This window comes from Ischnura elegans, chromosome 9 (assembly GCF_921293095.1).
Source record: "Ischnura elegans chromosome 9, ioIscEleg1.1, whole genome shotgun sequence".
NCBI classification, from domain to species: Eukaryota; Metazoa; Arthropoda; class Insecta; order Odonata; family Coenagrionidae; genus Ischnura; species Ischnura elegans.
The window spans coordinates 27748415-27756766 of record NC_060254.1 but is presented as its reverse complement, the minus strand read 5'-3'; the positions used below and the strand labels follow the sequence as shown (position 1 = coordinate 27756766).

Here is an 8352-nt window from a genome sequence, read left to right as displayed (position 1 = left end):
CCCTCTCCTCTCTCCCCTTACTGCCCAAATCCGAGTTAAAAATTGTTTTAGTTTAATACACTACGCACCATTTGTACCTTGAAGATGATATGGTAACATTGTAACCATGGTCGTAATAAATTTTATAATCGTGGCAAATTGCAAATACTTAATTCAAAATGGAAAGATTCAACTCCATCACTCTCGGTTCTTCGGATTGTATTTATTGTACAGAAATTTCAAAAAACGTTTTTCGCCTACTATTGTCATAAAAAACACCGCAAATATCTTCCCAATGATGAAGTTAATGTTAATGAACGATAAGGGTAACCTCTCGTTAGGGGCATATAGCACGAGGGATATTCTCTTAAGTCATCTCTCTGGGAACCATGTCTTTTCGTGGTGTTCCGATTGCAGCCTAAGATGGCGGCCGGGGTAAGTGACACGGGGGTTGAAGGCTAGGAGATAGAGAGAGGGGTTGGAAATGGCGGGAACAGAAGAGTGATAGCTGGGGAAAAGTGAGGCACCGCCGTCGTCGCTAATTTACATAGCGCCGGAGCGAAATTGATTCCCATGAATAATTCAGGGGAAAATATAAGTCGGGAGCTTCAGTGGCCATAAAGGCAAGAGATGGGAGAATGGAGATTAATTAAATTAAGGGAGAGGGGTGAAGGGCAGCCGGAGCGTAATATTCTAGATGGGGGGGTGGGGGGGTGAACCCCTGCTCTGGATTCTTATAACAATAATATTTTCCTTGGTCGAGGGGTTGAAGAACCTGGTTCAGTTGGGCGTGGTGGTCTGAAAGAAGTTTGGAAGAGGCTCAGGGACATTAAGGGAAAGAATATAGTGGGATTGAGATGATAATCCCAACTATTATATTGCACCATCCAATTGTAACCTTTCTACGCCGCTAACCCCTGTTTAACAAGCGGGGATAATGCGAAGTGAAATGGGTGGGTGATGGACTTGGGGAGATGTGTATTTTTTTTTACAAAACTGAGATATACGTTATGGAATGGTGTTGCTTTTTTGTTCATGTTTTCTTATGAACTAGGGCCGCGGCATGCCGTTGGTATCCTTTTCAGAGAGCGCATTTTTTTCAACCTTATTAACTCAAATATTTTTCGTATTTATTTGCCGTGTCTTTTCATTGGATATTGGTAACAATGTACTTGCAAAATTGCAATATTAAAAATAGCAATTTAGGTTACATATTGTGAAATAATTACACAGTTGGGCTGAAGAAATTGGGAAATGCACCCTTGAAAAAACTTTTCCACATCGCACAAATGGTCACGTGTTTCCTCAGGAAATTAATATATATGAAAAACTATAGTGAATTTATATGAAAATGTCAATTTGGGTGATATGGCGTGAAGATTGGATATAGTGGGGTAAGTAGCGTAATTGTGGGGAGGTAAGGGGATAGATCCTCCCCCAAAGCGTCAGAGAAATAAAAAAATATTTAAAACATTTTTTAGTTTTGACGTATAATAAATGCATCTGCTTAAAGTTAAATTTTTTGTGCCAAATTGATTTAAAATGTATTTCCAGGCATGTCATTTTTCAGAAATTTTCTCGGACCCCGTTGTCTGGGAGGGTGGGTCGCTACTCCAGACCATCTCATCTCCCCAAAGCATATTCCTTGTTACGCTACTGGTATAGATGAATAAATGAGGCTTTGCAAACAAAACAAAATAATTTCTTTGAGACAAATTTTAAATTCCTTTCTTTTCAGAATATTGAACTTCGATTCTTGCATAAAAATTCTTTTCGCATTAAGTATGGAAATTTTCGTAAAACGGTGGGAAAATTGTAAGTAGTAAAACTGCTAAAGAAATAAGGGATTACGAGGTAGAAAAAATTTCCTTCGGGCCGGATTTGAACCAGCGACCTATGGATATCTATAAGTTCCGTCTACAGTCCACCGCTCTACCAACTGAGCTACCGAAGGAGATGTGGATAACGGTTGAATAATTAAAAGAAATATAATTTTCCTCTATGATATTATCTACTGTTCATGTCAACAAATGCAGGTATTATGAAAACCGTCAAATATGTTAGTACTGTTGGTACATATATGGTAGTCTTTGTATAGCTAAGCAGAGGACATTTGTTCTCATTTCTTCAGGTCCGTGATGTCGTTAATTATTTAATCTAACATGATCAATGATTATTTTTAACTTAAATAAATAAATTTATTCTAATTGCTTTTATGTTGACAAAAGTTACTGTTACTTTGCTGCAATCTTAGTGTTTTTATCATGAAAAATGATTTTTGGTGGTATCGTGATGTTGCATCTTTCATCTTACAGTTTTTCTAATAATGCGATTTATTATTTTTTCATTTTTAATGTGAAAATAGAGCTTAGTTGCATTAGTCTTATGTTTAATCACTTATTGGCATATTTCGTTCAGGAGACACTGTATAGCACACATAGGCGGATCCAGGGGGGGGGGGGGGCACGGGGGCACGTGCCCCCCCCAGACCCTCAAAAATATGCAAGATTTTTAATACGGTCCCATTATCATTGCATTCGTTTTGTATTACGAGGTATCCTTGTGCCCCTCCCAAAACCAAATCCTGGATACGGCCTTGCTTGTGCCCCCCCCAGAAAGAAATCCTGGATCCGCCCCTGATAGCACACTCAAATTTCGCTCACGAGTACAACCGTTAATTGGTAAAACATTCCTCCCTCCACAGACAAATCGTACCAGTTCTGTTTTAAGATGCATTTTTGTGCGCTGAGACGAAGTTTAAAATTTTAACAGCCTTCTTTCACACTTAATGACGTTTATTCATGATTATATTAATTTTATTTTAGTCTTCTTTCCCCCCAAAGTCATCAAATTATCTATATCTGCTTGATTTCCGTGCACGCATGCTCTTTTGGAGGAAAAAATTGAAATATATGTTCATTTTTACACATATGGACGTGTGAAATGCAAATTACCATAGCAACGTGTTCAAGTTCAACGCGGTAATGGAAATTTCTAATTATTTTTTTCCATTGATGGTTGGTTTTGCACCTTCTCACCAGCCTTATTTAAATCTTTTAAGATTTGTTTTAAACATTTAATAAAAGTCAGGAGATAATGGTTACGCTTTTTCGACTCCCAAGAAACAATGCGGACGAATAGCTGTTGCGTTTAATTTCTCTGGGTTCTTACCGCTTGTTTCCCTCAAGACCTCACTGCGCCTCAGCAACAGAGACCTCTGTTGGGTCGAGGAGTAACCAGGAAGGCGTGACTCGTCAAATAGTGACTCTCTCTTCCGCAAGAGTGCACCATGAAACAGAAACCTTAGGAGTTTGCGAGCTACCCGCTTTTTTCAATTTCTTATCCCAAGGATTTTATGTGTAAAAGCTCTCTTGGTTAAATTTGTGATGAATAGTTGTCAGCATATGCCTTAGATGATTGTCTAATTTTATCTTTCGTGTTTGTGATTTTACAAACTAACTATAAAAATAACAAAAACATAATTTGCGCAAGGTTCCTGTTCTTATTTTATACCCTCTCAATTTCATAAAGTTCCATTGTGAATCGAAACACCGCACTTGAATATGTTTTCTAAGATTTACAATCTATTTTTACGCTATTTTATGATATATAGGTGGAAAAATTTATTCGTGGGAATCGAGGGTAATTACTTTAAGAGGTTATGAATACTCTGAACGTATTATTTGATATTTTTCCTGTGGAATTGGGAAATTTTTTTTTGTCATGATATGACTAAGGAGAAAATGAATATTATCTTTCATTCATGGTAGCAATTTCTTTCTATAACCATTGTATATAACATGAAAAAATAAGTCATGTATAAATTTGAAGCTAGGCATAGTTACAAAATATCAGGATATAGGATTAAGAATATATGGATGTACATGAAAAAGGAAAGTTGTTGAAGCTTTTACTTAAAAACTGTAAAATTCATGATTCTTCGCTTTCCTTTGGTCGATAACAAGAATTGGGGTTTCCATAGTGATTACAACAGGGTATTTAGGGTTAGGTTATAGTTTATTATATCGTTAAGATATTAAAAAAACTACTGCCTGATACATAACCTTATTCTCCATTATTAGTTGTATTACAACCTGATCTTAGTCGTCAAAAAGTTATAGGAATGCATATATGTGGAAAAAACAGCAAATTAATGAAAATCTAAGTGGTTCCAGGGTACCACGTCAGAGAAGGTAAGGGATAAATATCCGTTCATCTAACTGTCGGCTATCCAAACAAATTGTTGCTTCGGTGTTAAAATTTGTAAGAATTCACGGAAAACAGGTTTGACATTTTTTTAACCGATATAATGGTTGTGTGACCGGATAGAAGAGAGGCCATATCCTGCGGAACGCTTTGCTGCCCTTGTGTAGCCGCTATCTTCTTAATTTCTTCTTTTCCTGCCGCGATTTCTGGTGGCGTAGTTGCTGGGACCTTTTTCCTGGAGATCGATCCCTTTCGGGAATTATGTATGCGTCCTTTCATGGCACGGAGACTCACGACGGGGCACTAGACAGGAAGGTGTGGGAGTTGGTGATTTTAACGTGATTCGTCAATCGAGGCCGTTTCGGTTTCTCTCGGTAAAGGGTATGCCGGCGAATCAATAAGAATCGAGTGACCTATGGAATGTTGAGTTGTTGAACATGATAATAATAAGTATAATTATTATCATGTTCAAAAACTTCTTCATGAACGCAGTTCTTGGAATAGCCTTCGGCGTGCACGTCGCATCAGTCTGAATCGTCTCCATGTCATTAAACCGTTTTCATTAAAGTGGCATTTTCAATTTTAGGAACATCCAAAAGTCATTGGGAGCTATTCCAGGATTGTACGGAGGCTGATGAAGCTGTACCATATTGTATTTTGCTAAAAATTAGTGTGCAATGTTCGATGAATGCACTGGTGAATTGGTGAATAAGCCTCTTGACCAGAAACACAGTCGTCTTCTTCTCAAGGCATCACGCCATCTTTTCAGATCTTAGGCGGAATACTATTTGTTGATCACTTTACCTCTTGAAGGAAAACTTATTATTTAGTTTTTGTTTTAATAAAATTTTGATTTTATTTTTGAGGAGCTTATTTCTTGGTCGAGGTACATCCTTAGAAACGAATTTAAGGACAGTTTTCATACGAATTAGGATGTGGCCGCTAGAGATTCTTAGGCTTAGGGGCGTAGTCTACAAATCTTCAGTGGCATTTCTGTTGGCATAGCATGCATAAAATGCTTGATCTATCATTGAAAGACGTCCTTCATTACGATAAGGTGAAACTTTGAAACCAACACTCTTTTTCCAGATAAAAAAAAACGACATTATAAGAGACATATTTTGCCGAACGGGTAGGTTTAGGAATTCGTTTATCCTGTAGCAATAAAGGGCATCTGTAAATGGAAAAAACGGTAACATCGGCGATCATACTCATTAGAGATAGCTCAATCATGGATGTATCCGGTCGTCTCGAAGCTATTGCATAGCACCATTTCCTACTTACAATTATAATTATATAACTTACATTTATCTAACTTATAGGTATTTATCATCATTATCTACGGTGATCTAACTTACACAGATATCTCTTACAGCGCGCACTTGTTTTTTGTATTGCCGTATATTTAGTAAGATTATTTGGATTTGGATGAAAGATAAAATTTTTTATAGCTTATTTTTATAAAAATTGTAAACTGTATGATGTTTCGATTACCTATGGTCGTTAGCTACTATTGAGGTTTCCATGGTGGGTCCATCGGAAAAAGTCCTCAATTTGATCACGTTCCCAGGCTGGCAGCTCAGTCTGGGGTTACGTAATGCTTAACTAACCAAGTTTTTACCATTTTGCCTATAGCTGTATTTTCAGCCAAAAAGTGAATAAAATATGACCCTAAAATATGGTGGAGCAAATGCCTGCTTGATTTTTCTCGTAGCTAGCGTGAATGATATGAAATATTTTTATGTTGCGACACTAAATAATTCTAGCTTTTGGAAAATTGCTGTTATTTCTTTGCTATGGGGAGCGTGTTGACCTTGTGAGTAAAGCGCTTGGCTCCTAACCGAAGGATCCCGGCTTCGAAGGCCGTCTTAGACCTACCACGGCTCGATGGAACTTGAATATAATCTAGATGAATAAATGAGGAGCTGGAAACAAGAAAATAATTTCTTAGGGCCAAATTTGAAACAGCTATGTTTTGCCAGAATGAAAATAAAGACGCACATAAAGTTGGTTACCAGATAAAGTAATGCTCGTGGTATTTTTAGAAATTTGTAAGTAGGGAAACTGGAAAAAGAAAGATTGCAAACCATAAAAAATTTCTACATCGCAGAAATAGTAATGTGTTACCAGAGGACGTGAAAATGAATGAAAGACTGTTACCATATTTCAAGTATTATCGAGACAAGCCGCAGTGATATCTTTACGGAGCTATCCGCAATGCACAAATTGTCCAAAAAATCCACAGAGAAAAAATCGTTCGGGATCCTTGTCAAGGCGAATGATTTTTTTCTCTTTGGATTTTTCGCGCAACTGTTGTTATGCCTATGGAAATTTGCGTAAGATAACGTGAAGTTTGGATGTAATGCAGGGATGAATGAATGAGGAATTTAAAGGAAGAAAATAATTCCAAAGTGCCAAATTTGAAGCAGTCATGTCTTTACAGAATGGAGATAAATTTACGATTTAAGTATTGAGGCGTTTACTCGGTGGTGGTTCGAAGCTGGGAATAGGGTGTGAAGTTCGTAAGTAACATAGAAAGAAATATTTGTTCAATTTAAGTTTATTGCTAATTAGAAAAAAAATTCCTTCGGGCCGGATTTGAACCAGCGACCTATGGATGTCTATAATTTCCGACTACAGTCCACCGCTCTACCAACTGAGCTACCGAAGGAGATGAAGGATGATTGGAATTATTTGAACAACATATTATTTGGTTTATGATATTTATCTTCTAGCAATGTCAGCAACAGCAGCTGATATGTAAACCAAGAAATATTTTAATATTTTCGGAATATATTTGGTAGTCTTCGGTTTCATAAGTGGGAATGGAAATGGCCCGCCTGCCCTGTTTTTGTAATACTAGCAGGCGTTGCTCGGGAAGAATCGTACGCAAGAGGTGGAAAACTTGGAAATTATGGTCCTATGCGCGAATATTACAAAAAAGTGTCCTCAAGTCGCCCTCTAAAAATGTTGTCACCTACCACTCATTGCAATGGGTTTACACATGTCGCTACTTGCGTCTCCGACGGACAAATCGATTCGAGTGTCATGGTGAAATATGAAATAACTAGGGGTATTAACCGAAATTGATACACATGGTGATACGATCTATCAAATGCATTACTTTTCAATGTTCTTCCTCCCAATGGCAAGCAATGTATTTGCAAAATATTTCAAAAAAGTGGATCGCATTGCACTCATCACCGCGCCGTGAACATTTTTGAAAACCGATTAAAATGCGACCGAAGTGGCAACAGAAATCAGCCTTCTATGGGATGAGATTTGACCCTGGAAGTCCCCGTGGTCGCATGGGAGGATTTTTGTTTTCCCTTTGAGCGTGTTAAGATGTGTCCCTGCCCGGCAGTATGCGTTACCGCAGAAGTGTTATGACATGTCGTAACGAACGGTAATGAGGAGAGGACACAAAGCACGCATTCGACTAAACCAAAAGTAGAACTATGAGGTCCCTGAGATGAACCTATGTACTAATTTTGGTCGCAATGCGTCCATCCGTGTGGAAACGCATAGCGGACAGACAAATAGATCTCCTCTATTTTATATGCATTTAAAAGTATATGGTAGAGCACCCGACTAGAGCAACTGGGAGGTTCTGGGTTCGAGTCCCAGTCAGGCCGCATTTTTATCCTCTGATTTCTGTTTTTTTCCATCTACCACAGCACCGTTGTCCTCGTATTATATGTTCCTTTCCCTCTCCTTCCTTACCTGTGAATTAATTTGTATGTTTGCGCTTAAGGAGTCGTGTTAATGAATGAACACGCTTTTGGCTTAGTCTGGGGTGAGTTTTACTCTTAACTATCCAAACCTACTCTCTGCCTACAACACAGATTGCATGAGAATGTTAAGCATCGTCATGAGGGCCCATATATACATGGATTATCGAAGGATAATTTCTAGCACTTTTTCCTGAAAATACCCTCATTCGAAAATAATAGGTGTGGTTTAACGGATGGTTACTTCATTGTTTTCTAGGAAATTAACGCTTGTCCACTGGCGTTCGTGGGTTAGAAGAATAGCGAACGGCGAACCTGTCCTAATGAACAGCGACGCCCATACGAGGATCTCTCCATCTTCTGGGTCTTCTCCGCGTTGGTTGTCAGAGGTTGACCACAGTTTAGTCGGGATTCCACGAGGCGTCTTCTGGCCGCC

The 8352-nt window shown here is 38.3% G+C and overlaps 2 non-coding genes across 2 annotated transcripts; both read right to left on the bottom strand.

The window, feature by feature from the left end:
- Positions 1–1845: 1845 nt before the first annotated feature.
- Positions 1846–1933, bottom strand: Trnay-gua. Its single transcript is given in 2 exon segments — positions 1846–1881; positions 1897–1933. It is a non-coding gene; the product is annotated as a tRNA-Tyr (tRNA).
- A 4835-nt stretch (positions 1934–6768) lies between these two features.
- On the bottom strand, positions 6769–6856 carry Trnay-gua. The gene is given in 2 exon segments: positions 6769–6804; positions 6820–6856. It is a non-coding gene; the product is annotated as a tRNA-Tyr (tRNA).
- Between the last annotated feature and the right edge of the window lie 1496 nt (positions 6857–8352).